The sequence below is a fragment of the Schistocerca piceifrons genome, chromosome 1 (assembly GCF_021461385.2).
Source record: "Schistocerca piceifrons isolate TAMUIC-IGC-003096 chromosome 1, iqSchPice1.1, whole genome shotgun sequence".
Taxonomy (NCBI): domain Eukaryota; kingdom Metazoa; phylum Arthropoda; class Insecta; order Orthoptera; family Acrididae; genus Schistocerca; species Schistocerca piceifrons.
Window position 1 is genome coordinate 664,775,643 of NC_060138.1, and position 23,952 is coordinate 664,799,594.

The 23,952-nt window shown below is 43.2% G+C and overlaps 1 non-coding gene and 1 pseudogene across 1 annotated transcript; one reads left to right on the forward strand and one right to left on the reverse strand.

The window, feature by feature from the left end:
- Positions 1-2,051: 2,051 nt before the first annotated feature.
- On the reverse strand, positions 2,052-2,169 carry LOC124717259 (annotated as a pseudogene).
- A 1,389-nt stretch (positions 2,170-3,558) lies between these two features.
- Positions 3,559-3,633, forward strand: Trnar-gcg. The gene has a single exon. It is a non-coding gene; the product is annotated as a tRNA-Arg (tRNA).
- Positions 3,634-23,952: the final 20,319 nt, after the last annotated feature.

Here is a 23,952-nt window from a genome sequence, read left to right on the forward strand (position 1 = left end):
TGCGTCAGCTGGGAATCGAACCTAAAACCCGAAAGTGGCAGGCGAGCATTCTCCCACACAGTCACATGGCTTACCGCGAAAAATTTTCTTTGCCTTAGCATACTAATGACGGTCGGGAAAAGTCAAAATTAATTTTCTCTAGAATTTTTATGAGTTCCATTGACATTGTTTTGGTTGTTTATATTTAAGTTTGAACTCCACGTACCATAAACATAAAAAAAATTCAAAAACCTAACTGCCTCTAGTCCCCTGGTAAGTAAAATACAGATAATGGTGAGTGTGTACTACGATCGTATATTATGTAAATTATGAAGTAAAATTGACACAGTTTGTTTCTATCATTTTAACTCAATCCGCTGCATGACACGAAATTATCAATTTTTTTGACGAATGCTGTTTTTCTCTGAATTGCAATTTCTTGTTAATTACATTCAAATATTGTACACTAAGCACCGATTTAAACACCTAATTATAATTACTGTAATAAAACATTCTATATAATATAGTATTACTATTAAAATAGTAGCAAAAAGTGAAGAGCACAGGGAATTACATTTTGGCCTCGCGCCCGGCCCCCCCCCCCCCCTCCTTCCGCACCGCCTCTGACCCCACATCCCCATCTAGGATATGAACCTTGAATCGGCGCTTGGAGTGTGTATTCCGTTACAGCGTAACGCTGCAAGTGTCACAGCAATAGGCAGTTATTTGTTGTCTACAAGCACGAGCCTCACTTGTAGACATTCTACCGCCTGAAACACTCATTCACGAGAAATGGTCACATATCTCAAAATGCTCGTTTTTGATTGTAATGTACTCTTTTGTACACTAAAGTTTTGGGACATCTTGTATAGTTATTCCGCTTTCACAGCCCACACGCAATCCCGTTTTCTAGCAATAGCAAGCCGCCAAGGCGCCCACTCACCTTAATCGCTTTATTGGGTACACTGTTACGGTCTAGAGTTGGAAAGAGACTGCTCGGCTCTAGCAGGAACCCGTCGGCTTTCTGCAGAAACAATTTCCTGCGCCAAATAGCATTTCTCCCGATAAGGGTTACCTCATAACATGGATACCACCAAACCGACGCCTGTGGAGATTAGTTTTCTGATACATTATCCCTCTCATTATCGACGTTAAGCACGGCTCACACCGCCGAGTAGTACAGGCTCTGGGCCTTGTTTTCGACGGCAGGGGCGCGAAGTAGCAAGGCCGACAGAGGGTTCTGCAGCCATGCGCATGCGCAGCTCGAAAGCACTTGGGGATGGGGGGGGGGGGGGGGGGGGGGGAGGGACAGCGACTCGGGCAGGGCAGCGCCGCCTCGTCCAATTTTGTGCGAGGGCTCGGCCGTGAGCTCCCGCTGGTGGGGCGCAGCTGCGGGTAATTGCCGCCGCACGCCGCGACAACGGCGCAGCCGCCGCCGGCTGGCCATGATGAATCGCTTTTTAATTACTTTGTTAATCAGGCTGAACGTCCCTTATTGTTATAATTAAAATATCGTGCGGAAACAATTAACTGAACCGCAAATGTTGCTGGCCTGTAATTGTTTGCGGCGTAGGAGCGCTGCTTACCAGGCGGTAAACAAAAGAGCGTTACATCAGTCGCCAGCAGTTTCCTTCATCTTCAGTTCGCTGATGTCATCTGTGACAAGTTGTTACTGTAGCATTGTACTTCAAAGTGAACAACGGAAAGGCTATAATGGGCGTGCAAAGCTGGTAAGCGTACGACAATGTGAGGAATACACTAACGACGAAAGTGGTAATAAAGGTATTTATTGGTAGGTCTCTCTTTTTTCTTCCTTATTATTGGCATTTGGTTTCTGTACTATAACACACAAACACACACACACACACACACACTCCGTCTTCAGGCCACAAGTGGCCCACTGGGACCATCCGACCGCCGTGTCATCCTGATATGAGGATGCAGATAGGAGGGGAGTGTGGTTAGCACACCGCTCTCCCTGTCGTTATGATGGTTTTCTGTGACCAGAGCCGCTACTATTCGGTCGAGTAGCTCCTCAATTGGCATCACGAGGCTGAGTGCACCCCGAAAAATGGCAACAGCGCATGGCGGCCAGGATGGTCACCCATCCAAGTGACGGCCACGCCCGACAGCGCTTAACTTCGGTGATCTGACGGGAACCGGTGGATCCACTGCGGCAAGGCCGTTGCCTTCTTTACTATAAAGCCACCGATAATTTATTCATTTCAACAGTAGTCTAGATGAAAAGGCGTTCACTAATTGCTATAACTTTATTTCCTTCTGGATTCACTATTCCATTTAACACATTTCATCATTAGTGTATTGCTGTCTCACATTACAATATACTAACGAAGAGTCGCACAGAATATACTGTTGACAGATAACGTATTGAAACTTCCTGGCAGATTAAAATTGTGTGCCCGACCGAGACTCGAACTCGGGACCTTTGCCTTTCGCGGGTAAGTGCTCTACCATCTGAGCTACCCAAGCACGACTCACGCCCGGTACTAACAGCTTTACTTCCGCCAGTACCTCGTCTCCTACCGTCCAAACTTTACAGAAGCTCCCCTGCGAACCTTGCAGAACTAGCACTCCTGAAAGAAAGGATATTGCGGAGACATGGCTTAGCCACAGCCTGGGGGATGTTTCCAGAATGAGATTTTCATTCTGCAGCAGAGTGTGCGCTGATATGAAACTTCCTGGCAGATTAAAACTGTGTGCCCGACCGAGACTCGAACTCGGGACCTTTGCCTTTCGCGGGCAAGTGCTCTACCATCTGAGCTACCGAAGCACTACTCACGCCCGGTACTCACAGCTTTACTTCTGCCAGTACCTCGTCTCCTACCTTCCAAACTTTACAGAAGCACTCCTGCGAACCTTGCAGAACTAGCACTCCTGAAAGAAAGGATATTGCGGAGAAATGGCTTAGCCACAGCCTGGGGGATGTTTCCAGAATGGTAGAGCACTTGTCCGCGAAAGGCAAATGTCCCGAGTTCGAGTCTCGGTCGGGCACACACTTTTAATCTGCCAGGGAGTTTCATATCAGCGCACACTCCGCTGCAGAGTGAAAATCTCATTCTAGATAACGTATTATTACTGTCTTCAGAAATTAGTTACAATAAGGAGATTTTCACTCTTCAGCGGAGTGTGCACTGATATGAAACTTCCTGGCAGATTAAAACTGTGTGCCTCGCCGAGACTCGAACTCGGGACATTTGCCTTTTTTATTTTATTTATTTTTTTAATCTCATTTTTGTTCCATATTGTTCGTTGAATTTGGTCGTGGCGGATGTCCGATGACACTCGTTCAGGTTGTTCGTTGATCCGTTTACTCAGTTTTTTTATTACGGAGGGTAGCTAAACCCTCTGACCGAACACGCTGAGCTACCGTGCCGGTTGCCTTTCGAGGGCAAGTGCTCCACCAACTGAGCTACCCAAGCATGACACACGCCTCGTCCTCACAGCTTTACTTTTGCCAGTACCTCGTCTCCTACCTTCCAAACTATACAGAAGCTCTCCTGCGAAGGTACGAGATGAGGTACTGGCAGAAGTAAAGCTGTCAGGACTGGTCGTCAGTCGTGCTTGGGTAGCTCAGTTGGTAGAGCACTTGCCCGCGAAAAGCAAAGGTCCCGAGTTCGAGTCTCGGCCCGGCACACAGTTTTAATCTGCCAGGAAGTTTCATTTCAGAGCACACTCCGCTGCAGAGTGTGGCTAAGCCATGTCTCCGCAATATCCTTTCTTTCGGGAATGCTAGTTCTGCTAGGTTCGCAGGAGAACTTCTGTAAAGTTTGGAAGGTAGGAGACGATGTAATGGAGAAGTAAAGCTGTGAGGGCGGGGCGTGAGTCGTGCTTGGGTAGCTCAGTTGGTACAGCACTTTCTCGCGAAAGGCAAAGGTCCCGAGTTCGAGTCTTGGTCCGGCACAAGGTTTTAATCTGCTAGGAAGTTTCATTAGTTACAATGTATGTCAAAATTGACCTGGTTTCGAAGCTACTATGAGCTACTATTTGTGACCGAGGGCTTATTTGTTACAATATAATTCTGACACGGTCACTGAACCTTAGCAGCTATGTTCAAAGAAGATCTAATTGTCAAATACATGTGATGTCGTTGTAGAATTACTCCTATGTTTGATTCTTGTTTAAAACTGCCGACAACCTACACGACGCTTTCACTTCATGCTCTGACACACCACTTAAATGACGTTGTGTTGCTGTGGTCTTCAGTCCGAGGACTACTTTGGTGCAGCTCTCCATGCTACTCTATCCTGTGCAAGCCTCTTCATGTCCAAATAACTATGGCACCTTACATCCTTCTGAATCTGACAACTGTATTCATGTCGTGGTCTCCCACTACGCTTTTTACTCCCCACACTCCAATAATAAATTGGTGATCCATTGATGTCTCAGGATGTGTGCTTCTTCTAGTCATGTTGTTCCACAGACTTCTTTTCTCTCCACTTCAGTTCAGTACCTCCTCGTTAGTTACATGATCTATCCAGCTAACCTTCAGCCTTCTTCTGTAGCATCAGATCTCAAAAGCTTATACTCCCTCCTTGACCAAACTATTTATCGCCCACGTTTCACTTCCGTACATAGCTACACTCCACACAAATACTTTCAGAAAAGACTCCCTAACACTTAAATCTATATTTGATGTTAAAATCATCTTTTCTTCACAGGTGCTTTTCTTGCCATTGCCGTTCTACATTTTACACCCTATCTATTTCGGCCATCAGTTATTTTGCTGGCCACGTAAAAAGCTTCTTTACTTCTTTAAGTGACTCATTTTCCTAATCTAATGCCCTCGTCATCACCTGATTTAACTCGACTACATTTCATTATTCTTGTTTCGCTTTTGTTGATGTTCATGTTATATCCTACTATCATGACACTGCCCATTCCACTGAACTGCTCTTCCATGTCCTTTACTGTCTCTGAGAGATTTACAGTGTCATAGGCAAACCACAAAATTTTTATTTCTTCACCATGAGCTTTTATCCTTAATCCTACTTTTTCTTCGGTTTCCTTTACTGCTTGCTCAATGTACAAATTGAATAACATCGGGGATAGGCTACAACCCTGTCTGACTCTCTTCTCAACAACTGCTTCCATTTCATGCCCCTCGACTCTTGTAACAGCCACTTATAACATTTTAATAAAATACTGATGTCGAAGAGTGTAAATGGAACGTAGAATCATTACGAAATGGGTACAAAGATGATGTCGCTACAGTGTACCCAGAAGGAAATAACAGTCGCAGGGCGAAAACATTTTCATTTAGATAGTTCTACGTGGCTGTTACTCCCATACCCCGAATAATAGGAAAATTACCCCTGCCGTTTATTGAAATTGGATGAAACGTGATTTGAAACCAAATTATTGATCTGTCTGCCGCTGATTCCCTGTTAGCTGGAAAATTAACCTCACCTGCCAATCTAATGTTCCCTCGATTGTGGTGACATTGGGATTTTTCTTGTCTAGTAAGGACTTCAATGGTGAAATAAAAATTTAGTGATGCAAGGCAATAGGGAAATGCTACAGACCTGCAAACTGACAATCCTAGTAATTATTTCAGATAGTAAATAATTCAGATGTTTTCACCATACAACACATGAAATGTGAGGTAGCTGTTACATTCTACGAGAGAGCGATCCACACACAATTAAGAAAATAATCTGTCACCACAACGTCTTGCTGCAAGTCAAGACGAAACAATTAAATTTCAATGAACATAAGAAATGAAATATGAACAACTCTTCCACCACTTTGCGAGAGTGTGCGAACAGGAAATAGCAAAGAAACTTGTAATCAAAATGGAAATAGCTAATAGCCATCATTTCTGTGTCTGAATGAGTGCCCAGATAAGGGCAGCATGAACTAGCTTATCGTGTCAGCATTGAAAAAGCCGTCACGTACGTCTGTCGAGATGGGAACGGTTGTATCGCTTGGAAATCGCGACCGAAATTGCTGTGAGCGCTCTGCTAAGAAACTGTAGAACTAAAACGAACTGCTCAGTCTGTGGCTGTTACGAAGTAACGGAAGCAAGCAAACAGAAACAGAAACAGAAAATAACGGCAGCTCCCACAATGATGACGATTTGGCTCAGACTTACAATTGCAACGAAATCGGTTGCCGAGAGCATCTCTCGGCACTTTTACAGATACGGAAGCCTCACCACAGTAGACGCTACTGCCGGCAGAAAGAGGGCCCCGCAGCCACAATAACAGGAGTGGCGGTTAAGATTTCTTGGTGCGAGTGACAGGCCGGCCTCCCAGCTCTGGAGCTGGAGAGACTGAAGTAGCGCCAATTCTGCTAACGCGGGAAAGTCTGGCATTCGTGTGCGCCGAAGTAGCTGTAGCTTGAAATTCAAAGTAGCGGCTCTACAGAATTTCGCGATCTTGGCTATTGCTGGAAACAATCAATCCGCTGTCCTGAAAATTTCTCCACTCCCACCAGACGATAGTTTTCTCTTCAGGCAAACCATCGGTGGTCTCACACTGCCAGGAAAAAAGTATTGTTTATACATCAATTAATTTGATCAACTTACGAGTTAATAACTTGTTCAAACTGTGACTAATACCATTAGATTCGTGATTTCACGAGCAATCCGAATCGGTGATCGGATATTGAAGCGTTGGTCTTGGGGGGCGAAAAGAAAAAGAATTGTTATTTTATATTTCTGAAAAATGTCGAAAAAGTGAATATTTTGGTGAGGCACTTGGCAACAGAATCAGGGAGTGATTACACTATTATAATAACATACGTTGAGCATTAAATATCTGGTTGGATTATTTTGAACAAGAGTAGCAGATTGATTTATTTGAGATCGTTCGGAAGAAACATCATCATTTCTGAGCATTTTTATAGTCGCGATTTAGTCATACCCGGAAGAACACTAAGGGACCAGAAGATTTATAGACTTTAAAAGAAATGCAACACTACACAAGTAAAGAAAAAAAAAGAGCTGATTCAGAAATAATATGAAAACGATAATGTTCCTTCAGCCTCATGCTGCGTTCGGCCCATCAGCGTGATCGTAATTTCTGGTGACGAACTAACACAAAATAATTAACATTCAAGTAAATGAGGAGATGGAAATCATCAAGGTTAATTAACTAAAATAAGTACACTTATCTTTAACACACGCTTTTTAATGCTACGTACCTTTTCACATTAAATTACGATAATGACCATCAAGGTTAATTTACTAAAATAAGCACTCTTATCTTTAACAAACGTTTTTTAATTCTACGTACCTTTTCACATTAAATTACAATAATGACTATTGTGGTTAAATACTTTATACATAACAGTCAAAATGTCCTCTTGATGCTGTCTATTCGTAATCATTTACAAGAAACTACATGTTTTCGGATTGGAAAAATAACAATTACCATATTTACTGAATATTTCCACATAAAATATAAAATACCGATGTGGAACGCAGCAAGTCCGCGTCCGCTTTTCATGGAATACAAACAGGAGAAGGCGAGGCGCCCAATGCCTCATTTGTCTTGAAACAACAGAATTCTTTTTTATATCATTAATCGATACATGTACATAGAGATTTACAGGCACCGCGCAACAACAGCAAAGATAAAAAATAATAGATTCTGTCGCTGCTATGCGATGGTTCATTTCTTTTACTTTAGAATTGTTCAATAACTTTAGGCCATCAGGTGTTTACTATTGAGCGTATATTAATGTCTGTGAGGCGAAAATTACTAATATTTCAATATTTAAACTAAATTTAATCAGTAGTCGTGGTTCCTCCATGCCTCTTTCATGTCGGAGAAAAATCTCTGGGTTACAGAATCATACCAATAATACTGCGTTTTGATTGTGATCTACGATCACAAATATACACCCACTATTAAACAATGTTAGTGTAAATCTAATGTGTGTTGTTTCCAACAGAGTGGTAACGTAATGAGAGCCTTGGACCCAATTTCACTCGAGTCTTTTAGTGTTCCCTCTTATCGGCACACCTTAAGAGTATGAGATTCATACCTTCGTCGCCTCCACATGTACGAGGAGGAGCGTCAGTTTGTCCCAGTCAATTCAGACGTCTTTGAAACCGATCATGGTTAAGTTTCATATGTGCTATGGTTGCATAAAATTCTGTTTACACCATTCCTTGGTATATACATGAGTTGTGACAACAGGCTGCATTTCTCAGTAACATTTTCCTTTGTGATTAGCTCATTTTCGTTCGCTCCCCACCTTATTCTCATTGCCATTTGAAATGGTTGCAGAAAATCAGTGTGTATTACCAGAAGATGGCGAGGTGTGGCTAAATTTACATCTTGTTTAGCCAGATGAGCAGCCTGTTCGTAGCCGCGGATGCCACTTCGGATTAATATGACTTCTTTATGATGATTTTTCAGACTACTAGCTTCCTTCATAATTCCTTAGAGAACAAAGTTGTTGAGTCGTTGTGTAGCTCTTCAGCACCTCCACTTTTGTGACTGGCTGTTCACTGAAATAACAATAAATCGCTTGGACATGGATCCATTCTTTATGACTGATGAAACCTGGTTTCACCTGAGTGGTTATGTCATCTCACAAAATCACAGGTTCTGGGCAGCGTAGAATCGGCATAACTTCCATTGGTGTGTAATGTCTCCACGCCACATTATTGGTCCCATCTTCTTTCATCAGACGCTGACCTCGACGAGTCACATTGCCAACATTTTGGGACCATTTGTGGCAGCATTAACGGAGGAGTAAAAGACGTGCAGTTACTTCCAAGAGTATGGAGCAGCTGCCCATACAGCCGATCGGATCTTGGAGCACAATTATACAATCTTCATGCGTGGCAGAGTTACGAGCAGAGGTCAGCCTGGGCGCAGCCTTAACTGGCCACCCAGGTCACCTGATCTGGGAGCGTGCGATTGCTTTGTCCGGGGAGCCCTCAAATCTATGGCGTATCGCAACAACCCTCATAGTCTTTAGGAACTGCAACAGAACTTTTCGGAGAAAAGCGCAGCAATTCTTGCAGTCAAGCTTCGATGCCCGCTTCAGCAACTTAATGGCCAGGGCCACATTCGACATCTGCTATAGTCAAATTAGTACAGCTTCCTCTGCTGCGTTTCTTTGTACCCTGGGACTCTGTTTTCCAGACCACTTTTATTTGCCCCACCCTATATGTCAATAATTATTTTTGTCCAAGTATTGAACTGTGTTTTGTCTTTCACAGGCGGAGATACGGAAAACACTGGTAATCGTGTAGAAAGTTTGTTATTTCGCCTAAAAATCACAACAAAAGGAGTCAGTTTACCGAACCAACCATTCTAATCTACACTTTGGATTTTTCTAGCCTATATATGCTAGTGGCATACATGCCAGGTTAGTGCAGCAGAGCATTCGCTGCTGTATAATAACATGCAAGCAGCCACACGATTCTTAAAGACGTCTGTGTGATGGACATGTAGAAGCTACGTCGAATAATTTAGATGAACTGACGAAAATGTAAATGAGAACATGTGGTAAATATGTGTATTATGCATCCGTGTCGTCATACATACCGAATAATTCTATTTACTGGTCAACACGCTAATCCGAGTCTGATTTATGTGTTACTGCCAGTCACAATTAGCGCAGAGAGAAACAGCAGTGAATAAATATCGCATTTTGGTAGAAACTGCGGAAAAGGAGACATTGGTCACATCTACATCAGTGTGACTTCACACTTGAATGACGCACTGCCTGTTGGCCTCTAACTCCAATATTTGGCTGACTTTTGTTTAACAATTATCCTCACTTTTCGACGGCATGAGTGGCTGAAATTCTCGAAGTTCACCCTCCATTGCTGGGTATTACGTGTTAGGATAAAATCTTCTCGGTTTTCAAGCCGCGTCAATTTGAATCAAATTCTCGAGCTTTCGATGGCTATCTTCACCATCGTCGTCAGGAGTAAGACCACTGACCGCTGGAGCTGGTTCGGTTTCCCACCTATATAGCCAGAGTTGCGGCCCCTGGCACCAATCAGAGAAGGCTGAAATGATACATGCACAAAAGGTGCGTTGGCCAGCTTGACGTTGTAAAGTTTCGTGTCTGTGGACGGGTTATTCACCCACCTAGGCCTGCTGTTGAGCAGAGATGAATTTACCGCACAGCTGAAGGCTAGCTGCCCCAGGCCAGAGGGCGAGCTGCGGCCAGCCAGGCTCTCTGAAGGTTTCCGGCGAACCATGCGCAATGACGAGCAGCGTCATCGAGACCGGGTCAACCCCAACGCTGGTAATTTGGGTAGCTGTCGCTCACAGTCTTTGTGCAACAGATGACGCGCCACGAAATGACCAAGTTTCAGACAATCTTAAAGATAGGTAAGACAGAGCTCTCTGAACTTTGAAAATTAGTCACAATTACATGATGAAGCAAATCTGAGCACATCAGCGAGCCTCATAGTGACTGTGTGTTGTGTGATGTCCTTAAGTTAGTTAGGTTTAAGTAGTCCTAAGTTCTAGGGGACTGATGACCTCAGACGTTAAGTCCCATAGTGCTCAGAGCCATTTGAACCATTTGAACCACATCAGCGATCCCATAAAAATGAGGCAGATCCAGTCACACAACAGAAATTTCAATATCTTTAAAACCGCAAAGTTAATATTTCACGGTGAATAAATATCTTCACAATGAACCTCTGAATGAACGACTTTTAATCGCTTCATGCGATATCAACAAACGATATCTCAGATGATAACACTGAACTTTAGCTATCGTCCCTGAAAGCCATGTATCTACATCTATTTTATTTCTGCATTACTTACGTCTTTTCTATTCTTTTATGATGCAAATTGTTTTCAGAAAATCAAAGTCTCCACATTTACACAATAAAAGAACACATAATCAGTATTTCATATTCTGTGACACTTGTGTACTTATTTAATGAACAGTTTGCTATTTTGCCAGTAACTTTATTCAAATGTTGATTGCAAGTGCTATTAAAAAACTGCTGATTTATAAGTGGTCAATCGCAAGTGTTAGCGCAAACCATGATTGGAAAGAGAACCAAAAGGCGCTTCTGTCAAGAATGCATAAATGACTGTTTAAACAATACTTAAGGACAATCATTTGTTATTTATCATGAACATAACTGTGCAATAATACCTGCTTATTTATTTATGAACCAACTATTACTTACAGTTATTGTAAATGAGCTGAGGGTAATCAAATTTTTATGACATTTCTTTATTAAAATAGTGTTTTAATATATTAACTAAGTCTGGGAAGTGGTCAAGATGAGTCAAATCACGTATAGAATGGTGCAGTTTTGGTGGGGATGGCCTTCAAACAATGGAAAAGCAAACAGTAACAGAGGACTGTGGGAATCAAGTGGAGACTAGGACTTTTCGAGTGAAGATCTCAAGGTAGTACTTCTGGGCACTTTGTGGCGAGTTCTGGAAGAAGGCAGGCCTGTCGATTACCATGCATGATTCACTCATATAGGAGATTGTTTCTGGGTGGTGATAGCCCACTACAATAGCCTAATTTTTGAAGGCACTTCATATTTCGAGAGGTCTTAATGTGCCGCTTGATTTACAGAACTGAAAATGGACAGAGTATGAGTTACTATTCATTGCATCTCGTGTGTTTATTTGTGAATCATCATGTTGAACTCTGAACTATTTTGAGCTGGTGAATCTTTCATGTATTGTGTATACGAAATGGACTTAGTTTTTGTGAGTCTTTGATGACTATTTAATTTGGGGATTTTGCTATCATTCTCGTATTGCTCTCGACGTAACTTTACTGCATTTGATAAGGGTATTTTCTGACTGCATTTTGACTGAATCATACAATCACTTCCGGTTTATATAAGATGTTCTTTCTTGGATAAACATTACTCAACACAATTCTTTGTCGTCCACATCAATTATAGATGTTAGAACAGAAGCTTTGTTATTAAATTAATCATATAACTTTTAATTTGTATTTGTGTGTATTTTATTAATTCGCAATCCTAGCCAATGCATAGACTATTTGACTACAAGATCACTGGTACAGGTTATTATTTGCAGCGAATTAGCTGCAGGGGATGTAAGCAGACACCCGCAGCTCTACACGATGACTACATGGAGCTATTATTTTTAAACAGAGCCGTGCACAGCCCAAGCACGTAAGGTATTGTAGAAGCAATGTCAGGCAAAGTCACAACTAGCTTGCTCATGTGGGTTACTGTTGGGCAGAGAAACTACACAACAGTAACCAAAAGGTACCGTCACGTCAGGTGACACAAGGGGCCAGCCCCATGTTTGAAAATGCCCTCCCGACTCCCTACAAGCATGAAGCATCCATTGCCTCCCTTGTAGGGAGCCAGTTTCAAACGTGGTACCAGCCTCTCTCGTCATCTGACATCACGCGGTCCTGCAGTAGGTCAGAGCAGCTATGAACTGCTCAACTCATCATCTGCGCATACGTCGTTTCGGCCCTCTCTGATTGGTGACTAAGGTCGTAATCGTGGCTATACAAGCGGAATATCCTGCAGCCCCTGCCGTAGCTACTCACACTGACTGGATCGCTAGAAGCTATTCTTATAGATTTAGAATCTGTTAGTCAAAGCCGCTCTGCTATTGCATCCGACTGTCACCGCCGCCACGACACTCATCGCTAGCAGTGTTCACAAAATCGTCACCGGGAAAGCAGCTTCTTCTCCCGCGGACAGACGCTACTTCCATCGGCGGATTACCTCACGACGACATAGGATACAAAATGAGGACATCGCCCGAAACTGGTGCCACAACCAACACAGCCGCAATCTACACAACACCACCTGCTACCTGGAGAATCACATGGGCGACAACAACCTGCCAAACGTGTGCAAGACCTGTTAACTACAAGCACCCCAGCACCGCCATCTTCACCGTCGACCTCCCAGGACACAGCACCATCATCTTCACTGCCAGCCCTCTGACTGTCAGCCACATCATCGCCAGTAGCATCATCAGCCGCAGCCTCGTCAGCAACACCAGTTACACCACATACACCGATACCAGCAGGTAAACTTTCACTACCCCAGTCATCCCACATACTCAATCCGAAACTATCACTAAAACTAAGGCCCTGTACCCCTGATCGTCAGGGTGTAATTAAAGGGACCCAGCTAAATTTCCCAGATACTGATGACAAGCAGGTCATCCCAGAACTCCTCCGAATTTCTCTCTTTTGGAGGAAACGCTATCATTACGTTCCTTACAAAAACCCTCTGCTTAAACACCCCAATCCGAACCCCAAAATTCACAGCAGTGATTAAAAAGGTCAACTTACTGTACACTGACTAAGAGATCGAAAGTGAACTCTTCTCATAACCGGGATTCAATATGCGCAAGGTACTCCGCATTCAAAATGATAATGGACTTCGCTTCTTAGTATGAGTCTTCTCAGAATCACTCGACACCACTGGCACACTTATTAAATCTGAGGCCTTGATTTACCACAGGAAGGGTCCTGTAGAAACATCTCGATCCACTATATAAGCATTTAGAAGCCGGTGATGCCTCCAGTACAATGATCATGTGACAGAACATTGCAGGAACCGACCCATCTATCCTCAATGCAAGCAAAACCACCTTCACAAACAATGCCCGAACCTGGACTCCCCACCTACCTGCAACATCTGCGACCGACTTCACCCCACCAACTTCCACAAATGCATATCCAAACCCTCTCCCCAAAAGCCTGAACTCACCATCTCCAGACCAGTAGTCGATCAACCATCCCATGCAAACAACTTCCTTCAGCCTCCACCGACCGCTGAAAACATGTTCTGTTTCATAACATACATCCTTCTGAAAGACCCCACATCCTACAACAAATAATACTTGCCAGCTGTACCATCTTCCACCTCATTACCTATGTCACATATTCCCAAAATAAAGCCCATTTCATATTCGATGGTCTCGAAATACTAGTCTACCCTACCCCTCATATCTCTTCTCGTTTTATTGAAAATGGCGCAGCAAACATATAACATCATCTACTAAAACAGCCATTCCCTCTACTCCAGTAAACATCTTCTTATCCATATCCTCCAACAATATGAAGTCCAAGCCTTCCTCCTCAATGAAAGCTTTCTCTAACCACACCATTCTATCTACATGCCTCCTTACATCCTACATCTCACTGATTTACCCCATCCTATAGCCAATGGTAAAGTGGCCATCGCCCATCTCCGAAATATGTCCTACTTCCCAACCGCTCCTCAATGCTCCAACTGAGTTCCTCATCCTCACCATCTTCCCCCAAAATTCACACTAACCCCTGCCACTATTTGCATCCACCCTAACCATCCCATCCCTTACGATTTCCTGACCCATGTAGACTGAACCTTTACCACATAAACCTTTACCACATACATAATCGCAGCTGACTTAACCTTCACTCCTGCACACCCGCCGAAAAACAGCGATGGCTTCAGTTTATCAGTATCCTAAATGGCCATGATATCAATATTCCCATCCTGAAATAGATACCACCCTGATACCATTGTTGTCTCCCCTAACCTCTTGAAGTTCAGTGCAGTAGAAGTCCTATATCCAACTGGGAGTGATCACCTGCTTGTCCTCCTCCAGATCTCGTACTGTGTACCAAATACAACGCGCACCACTCTTAATCATCCATCCTGGCAAGTCCAGGATTATTTCCGTGCAGACTGGGTGCATACCATGTCCAAACCCATATCCTAATCGAAAGCCATAATCCCAACATTCGAAATCCTGATGGCATCCAAAGTGAGGCTGACCTCCTATAACACACCATCTCGGACGCCATTTTCCACCATATCCCACTCTGAACTCTCTACTAGGACTGTCCTCTTCCTCCAAGTTCTGTTGCCCTGCTCCAAGAACCCTGCTGTGCATACAGTACGTGTGTAATCGTGACCGCGACTTGCTCACACGCCACCGACAGCTCTAGCGACATGTTCGCAGTTACTTACAAGCCAAACGACTTCGGAACTGACACATGACCTGCACCAAACTAAGCGAAACACCTACACCATCTCGGACGCCATTTTCCACCATATCCCACTCTGAACTCTCTACTAGGACTGTCCTCTTCCTCCAAGTTCTGTTGCCCTGCTCCAAGAACCCTGCTGTGCATACAGTACGTGTGTAATCGTGACCGCGACTTGCTCACACGCCACCGACAGCTCTAGCGACATGTTCGCAGTTACTTACAAGCCAAACGACTTCGGAACTGACACATGACCTGCACCAAACTAAGCGAAACACCTACAAATTCTACAAAATATTGGAAAGCATTCCATAGGTTCTCTGGAAACAACATCAGTCCCACCTGTCCCATTTGGCACAACAACAAAAAAAAAAAACAACAAACATGGCTCTGAGCACTATGGGACTCAACATCTTAGGTCATAAGTCCCCTAGAACTTAGAACTACTTAAACCTAACTAACCTAAGGACATCACACACACCCATGCCCTAGGCAGGATTCGAACCTGCGACCGTAGCATTCCCGCGGTTCCGGACTGCAGCGCCGGAACCGCACGGCCACCGCGGCCGGAGCACAACAATAGATCACTTCCAGACAGCATCACCAAAGCCAACCGCTTTGCGTCCTACTGGAAGGCACATTCACTATCCCACGTGATCCCAGCTTTGATTACATGATGGACCCTTACTTGTATGAACGTCCACCTCTTGCTCCAAATTTCCAGTACTTACAGAGCACTCCACGAGCACGACTCAACGTACCAATAACAGCTGACGACATTACACAAATTCTCGCTAAAAAGTGAAACACTGCGCTTAGTCACAATTACCTACCACCACCTCAAGGAATGTCCCAGAGCCTACCACGAAACCCTTGCTATCCTTTACGATACTGTCCTGTGTACAGGTTATTAACCAGAGCAGAGGAAAATGTCCAAAGCTCTTGTCTTCCTGAAAGCTAATAAACCACAATTGCAGACTTCATCATAGCGACCTATCAGCTGTACATCAATTTTCTATAAACTCTTTGAAACCATTCTTACCCAACGAATCCATCAGCACATTGAAACCCACCCACCCATTCCCAATGTGGCTTTTATCCCACCTATTCCATCGACGACCAACTTCTTTAATTTACTCACTTAATCTCCCATCAACTGAATAAACTGAAGTCCACCATATTTGTCTCCCTTCATATCCAAAAATCCATCGACTGAATGTGGTATTATGAACTTTTTTTCACGCCACAAAAGCATGAACTCCCAGTTAACGATGTCCACCTTATAACATGCATCCTCCAACACCATCCTATGTACGTCACAATCAACTAGGCCTGCTCCCACATCTTTTACCCCACTGCAGATGTGCCTCAAGGCTCTGTCGCTGCCTTACAGCCTGTTCGCTTCAGACATTCCCAAAACGTCACCCCCAGTGCACCTCTGGCAATATGCTGATGACAGTGCCTACTTAAACATTCATCATACCCTTCAACACCCCATTGCTTCCCTCCAACTAAGCCTGAACCGCCTAGACGAATGTTGTAATACGTGAAAACTTCAGGTAAATCCAAGGAAAAGACAAGCCACCAACCTCGTCCGCACAGCTTGGCGTTTCCTACGTCCAGATTCCCATCTCTCCATCCCAATAACTAACACACTAAAGTATTTAGGAGTAACTGTCGATAGAAAACATCTCCTTACTGTCCAACACAGACTCCGAAACCAACTAAAATCACTAAAACAACTAACAGGCCTTCTGTCATTTTGCTCACTTGTAAATCCTTCATCCTCCCTTTCCTTACGTATGCCTGGATCGCCGCCTCACCTAAATTCTGTAAGTCCCTTGAAATCCTGAAAAGACATGCACCTCGTCTTCTGTATCCACCCACATTCCCCATCTCGCATCTTGTACAAACTCATCCGCTTCCCACACCTATTCTTCTTCCCAGAGCAATTAATCGAAAAATCCAGTCCCAGCACCCAATTTCCCATGTCCTAGAAAGCAAACCAGGCGCCCTGCTGCGTCACTATATCCATATTCCACCCTCCACGCTCCTCTCCCACCAAAATTTTAACCAACTCCCACTCCCCATAGATGTTATCCACCCCGAAATTTCTAGTCCTAATCAGAACCCTTCTCCTCAGACCATCTTCCAATTTTCTCTTTCCCATTTAACCACCCTGCTGACTTCTAGTCCCTAACAGCTGTTCTACACGGCCTGATTTACTCACCACCACCCCTTCCTCATTACAAATTTACTATATGTCTCTGAGCATGACCATTACACGATGGCATCCTTCATAACATCAGTGTTATATTTTAACTGTAATACAAAATCGTCGAAAGAGTTTTAAATAACATAAATATTACCCATATATGTGTGTTTTACAAAATCCTCGCTCATTGTTACTACATTTTGTGTAAAAATCGTCAATATCATCCATCTATTTTTTTTTTTTTTTTTACAAATTCATCTGTTATTGTCGCCCTTTACATATTTTAACAGTCTTTAAATACAGTTTATGTAACGTTTGACTGAATGGCTGCTTTCATCCGCTGCCAGCCCGCCCCCATAGTGGTGAATTAAAACAACAATTCAGAAAAAAATAGCAGCGGCAGTCAGTGGTTTTACTCGTGACGACGATGGTGGAGATGTCCATCGACAGCTCTAGAACTATATTTCAATTGACACAGCTTGAAAACTGAAAACCGAGAAGATTTAATTCCGATATGCCACCGCGAAAGACTCCAAGGACACATATTTTTCCTCTGTGGTGAGGACGTAAAGCATTGTGTGTGACTGCTGCAAAAACTGCGGAGAAAGAAATCACCTCTTTTGAGCTCCTTAGCATTGTTGCAACGCTGCCAGGACAAGGAGGTAATTCTTCGCTTTGCTGTAGTGAAGCACGACATATGTACTGCAGAAGTGAACAGAATTCTGAAGAGAACCAGAGACAGCGGATACTGCAGACTAGGTATGAGTTTGATCTTAATGCCAAAAACCTATTTAATCGTCATCAATTTTTGTCATCAACGTTGTCGGCATTCCATTCGAAGTGGGAGGACGTATTCTTGGCAGCACAACAGTGTGAAAGTTTGTGCAAGACACTGTGTAAGAAATGTAACAAGTTTGACAATTTAATTCACGAAGGGATTGACGCGAAGAATGATAAGGCCGTAGAATAGTTGTTAATTTCTTTAACCAAGAAAAGGACGGCTGCTCTTTGCCGGCGCAGAGTACAGGCCTCAATTTTTCACCAGTCCCGCGACGCCTGCCAATTCTGAATATTATTAGTGGAAAGGAGCAATGCATTTGGTACCTCTCGCACAACGCAGCTAAGGACGTCAGACTAACCACCAACCACATACTGGCGAAAGCTAAGCCCACAAAATCTAATGTTAGCCAGGAGGAACGACGTAGCTTACGCTTAATACGTGAGAACGAGGTCTTGATTGTCTTAGCACCCGACAAATCAAATGCCACTGTGGTTCTTAACACTAAAGACTACCATTTGAAGGTGCTAAATTTATTAGGAGATCATGCGTACTGAGAGCTTAATGCTATCCGACAAAGGCCGTCGTTAGGAAAACAGGGAAGTTATTAAAGAACTTTGGTTTGCCAGACGAAGTGGGGAAGAAATAAATGCGCCATGCCGTCAGACATCCCAGGGTCTATGGATTGCCGGAGCTGCTACGAGCTGCCCAACTCACCTTCTGCGCACGCGTCGTATCGGTCCTCTCTTACTGGTGCCAGAGGCCTCAGTAGTAGCTATATAAGTCTAAAAACGTGCCAACCTCGGCAGTCGGTGGTTCTACTCCTGACGACAATGGCGGAAATAACTATCGAAAGCTCGAGAATTTTGTTCGAGTTGACGCGGCTTGAAAACTGAGAAAATTTTATTTAGACATACCGCCGCAAAAGGCTCTGAGGACACGATTATTATATGTACCTGTCGACCAGAATCTGAAGGCTTTTACCCCGTCATTTACTCTGTGCTTCTCTCATTGCTACCTCTAGCCACTCCAGCATGGAAATCTGGGATCCATTTACCTTGGGACTTCCTTCTTTCTTGTTGAAACTGTTGTTACGTTTGCGAATTTCCGTGGCTTTACTGAATAAGCGGGCGTGGTCGCTCTTCTCCTCAGTGATAATCTGCGTGTCGGCGAATTTTGTTATACGGCCCGTATGGCCCATTTCTCCACCTGTCCCATCCTGCACTGCCGCTTATGTTCAGTGATTCAGGTACTGATGGATCGCATAGTCATTCCGACACAGACTTTGCACATGTATAGGGTATGAGGCAGTCTGCCCATCTTAGAGACTCTTTGATCTTGTTCGGTTCGTAAACAGTGTTTACACCACAAATAGCAAATTTCTGTTTTGTGTAATAAGAGGACGTGATGGCTGAGGACTCGTCTGAAAACAAAAAGCTTCCTATCAAATTGATGAGGTGTCTTCCAGTCTTGCATGGACAGTGGACCAGATATGCCCAGTGTAGTAAAAAATGGGAATTCACTGAAGGAAACGTAATTCTGGCCCCTGTAAACAATATATACAGAATCAGTTGCGAGTAAATTTTGAAAATGTTTTGTTAGCGTGTTTCTGGTTGATCATTAAAACGATAACGACCATATTAGCATTGAAAATTTCACATTATTAACGTTAGTTACAGCAGTTCGTGTATAAGTCTATTGCACTATGTCGCACATTTGTGAAAATCGGTGCTTGATTTCAGCTGTAAACTAGAAAAACTGCGATTGTCATCTCCACTTAACCTAAAGGGTAATGACAGGGACTTGGCCTTATTCCACCGGTCAGATGACTAGTTGTTTGTTTAAAGAGATAGGGACTCACATGGTCTACATGTATGTGTGATGTAAGAAATGCACGCACAGTTCAAACGTATCGAACTTCAAAATAAATTTCTAATTTCTCGGCAAGGTGTGTATTTAAAAACCGTTTTAGGAATAAAATCTATATTTCAAGCGTTTGCCTCATTCCTTACTAATATTGGGTGTCCCACATAAAACCGGTATGCCTAATGTACCTGTTAATCATCTCTAGTGAAGTAGCAACGCTGTCCTGAAAGCTGGCTACACCCCACTTTATCGGCTAGTTGAGTTCAGCTGTCTGTTGTTGCATCAATTGCTGTGAGAAGCTCTTGTTGTTACACTAATGCGGCATTTTGCACTACAACAGCGAACTGGACAAGGAATGTAAAGAAATGTTCCAAGTGAAGTATGCTGATAGGAAACGCCCCACGACCAGCACTATTCAAGACCTGTACAAGAAATGAAGCGCTGTAGGATCTGCGCACAATGTGTAGAGGAATAGGCGACCGACAATGGGAGCCCCTGAAATTATAGACATAATTCGCATGGACATTACGAGAAGTCGCTGCATGCCGATAAGAAGCTTTTTGCAGCAGCCTGGTGTATCTCGCATGTCGTGTACTAAAACATATGAAAGCATATCGTGTGGTGCAACAGTTGAAATTTGAGGAACAGGAAAAAAGGGTTCATTATTATACCTGGCTGTTAATATCAGGTGCTAACGGTTCCTTGTCAGGTCATCTAAACTCCCAGAATTGCAGATACTGCTCGTAGGACAGCCTACATATTCTGCATGAAGAACCTGTCCACTCAATGAAGACAGGTGCTTGATGTGCGTTCCTTGGCAATTACACCTTAAACTGCGCCAGATATAGACAGGTATTTGATTCTTTCTCTGGACAGTTAACAAATGCAGAGAAGCTCTATGCAGTATACGAAGAAGATGGAGCAACCGCTCACACACACAACTAACGTTTGGCCCACATCACCGACAGGTTTGTTAGTAAAGGCCTCTAGCGTCAAGGTCACTGGACTTAAGATCATGTGATTTTTATTTATGGAACACACTAAATATCACAGTGCATGCTGACGATCCTCGAACAATACGCGATCTTAAACGGAACATTAATAGAGAAATTAACATCACTCTGCTGAATTACAGCGTGTTGCTGGTAATCTCTTATAAACCGGAACTACAGTTTCTAAGCTTTTCTATTTCCTACTCTTTTTTTTAGTGAGTCCGTTGTTTCCTGAATCTGGGGCGTGAGGCGTAACGGTTTCATATGGGACACCCTGTATAATATATGTCTTAACGAAAAGCATTTAGTTTATGACTATATCATTTTCGTGAAATGTGGTAAGATTTTCCAGCAATTTCAACATGTTTACGTTGGTTACATGAAAATTTTATAAACATTTTAGCTAATTTTCTCCACATAAAGCAAAACACTAATGATCAGTCATTACTGCGACTAACTGTTCACTGCGACGGTTGAAATAGTGTTGACTCATCGCCATTGTGGATAGTTTCATTGCGTTCCAAGAGGCATTCAATGCATGTTCGATGGCTGTTCAAAACGTTCAATTGATGATAATGATGTATAGCTTTTATAGCTTTACGGTCAGCGATGAAAAGCAGTCACAGTGATCTATAGCACTCGCCGATTAAATTTTACGCCCTATTCCCTCGCATATCAACACTACAGTACAATTTGAGGTAGGGACGGCAGTTAACACTGAAACAATCGGTTTTCGGTTTTTTTTTTTTTCAACGCCATTTTACCTGACTGTTACCACCGCTCGAAATAACGCTTTCTCAAATAATCGATTTTTTATTTCTACTATTTCCTGTAATAAACATAGAAATCGAAAAAAAGATTTTAAAATTTTGTTTCTTGAATTTCAAGATACATAGAATCAAAATAGACAAATAAAAGAAAACTTAGGCCGTTCAACGTTCGCTGTTTTTCTCGAAAAGTGATAAGTGGTTGAATACTACAAAAAATAACTAGTACTCTCCCTCTGTTCGTAATTTTTGAAACTATAGTCAAAAATATCGCTGTACTCGAGGAACATAGCAGTATTTGTGCATCACGAAAAGTCAGTACTAAAGGGTGAAAACTGAGGATGAAGAACACTATTTTTCGTGTTAATTTGTCCGTCTTCAACCGCAACGAGTAGATAAAGGCATATTATGTAGACACAGGAAGCATATCAGCTACTTTCTATTCTTATCTTAAGCGATCAATGAACGGTTACGTTTTAAGTTTTCTCTTTGCACGGTGTCACAAGTTTGTTGTCGAGCCTCCTGTTCATAATCTTTTATAGCAAATAGAGCATTGTACTTCACTGATACCGCACTTCATAAAATACTTCCAGACGAGGGGTGAGGTCATTCTATAGTAGAACTGATGTCTGATAATAGCGAGGAACTACCACATAAGCCACATGCGGCAACTCTTGCACACTGCATGTACACTCATACCATCTAATAAGCCACAGCGCATGGTAACAGTTACAGCATTATCTCAGCAACGATGTACCAATTCTTATGCCACGTGTTTGTTGCTCTTTTCTGGCGGCATCGTTATAAAAATAGCACTGATCCCCTATCCTATTTTCCATATATTTGCAAGCAATGGAAATTTTACGAATAAAAATAACTCTTTTTTTTAAAAAAAGTATCTTTAAAAACACAAAATTTTAGCATTGCTGCTCTGGCTATTGGTTTGTGTAACCGTTTATTAGTGAGGAACAAAAAATACTTGCTATAACCGAGGCCAAAAACATACCGAAAAATACAGGTTATTCAGAACTAAAATACCGGTATGGGTTTTAACCGGTCCGTTTTTCCCAACCGTAATTTTAGTTGACTTTTATGCTTACGAAAATGGAGGCTGGTGCTGTGAATTGATTTCAAAAAGAACAACGAATCTGATGATGCAATAATTGTTCTTTATAGAGACAGTGCCCTAAATTATGGCATTGTGACTGAGTAGGCGTTTGCCATGTGGATAAACGAATCTGAAACAACAATCACAATGGGACATCTATCACGTAGTTAAGAACAGTGTATTACCGAACATGCCAACCACGACTTCCAGACGGCCTCGTTTGTTGTAACGCAAATGCCGAGTCTGGAAACCTTCTCCCAATCCCATTTTGGACCTTCTGCCACACTAACAACTCGCCTAGTACTGACTGAAGCGAACTGGGCTCGTTAAGTTCCTGAGATCAAACGCTGGGAATACTCTTCATATCCACCGCAGAAAATGACTTACAGGTTTTTCTCTTTTAGAGTTGCCGTAGTGTGATGTTGTCCGACTATGCTTGTAATTGGCATACAATTGCTGGAAAATATTACCAGGATATCGCGAGACTGCAGGAGTCTGAATGTGGTCGTTTGTCCCATCCTCAACACACCTGGGACACACACTGAGCTGAGCTTTTCTTTTTTTGCTATTCATATACAAACATCAAAAAAAGTTTTGCATCACTCCATGTCCCAGAACTCCTGAAGATAGACATTGACTGTGGATATTGTATTACAGACGTAGTCCCTTTGGCTGTTCAGAGATGTCACTTAACCCGTCCAAAGATGTAAACAACTAAGCATGAGCAGCGCCTATTTGACGGAGGGGGTCCGACAGCCGATTAATTCCAGTCATTCCACCAGGAAGGAGGTACACGGCTCGTGTTGTCTGTAGTTCAACCACGTCTAGACGGTCAATACCGCGGTTCGATCGCGTCCGCATTATTACTTTGTGCCAGGAAGGGCTCTCAAAATGAGAAGTGTCCAGGCGTCACTGAGTTACCCAAAGTGATGTTGTTCGGACATGGAGGAGATACAAAGAGACAAGAACTCTCGATGATATGCCTCGCTCAGGCCGCCCAAGGGCTACTACTGCAGTGGATGACCACTACCTAGAGATTATGGCTCGGAGGAACCCTGACAGCAACGACACCATGTTATATAATGCTTTTCGTGCAGCCACAGGACGTCGTGTTACGACTCAGACTGTGCGCAATAGGTTGTATGATGCGCAACTTCACTCCCGACGTCCATGGCGAGGTCTATCTTTGCAACCACGACACCATGCAGCGCAGTACAGATGGGCCCAACATCATGCCGAATGGATCGTTCAGGATTGCCATCACGTTCTCTTCACCGATGAGTGTCGCATATGCC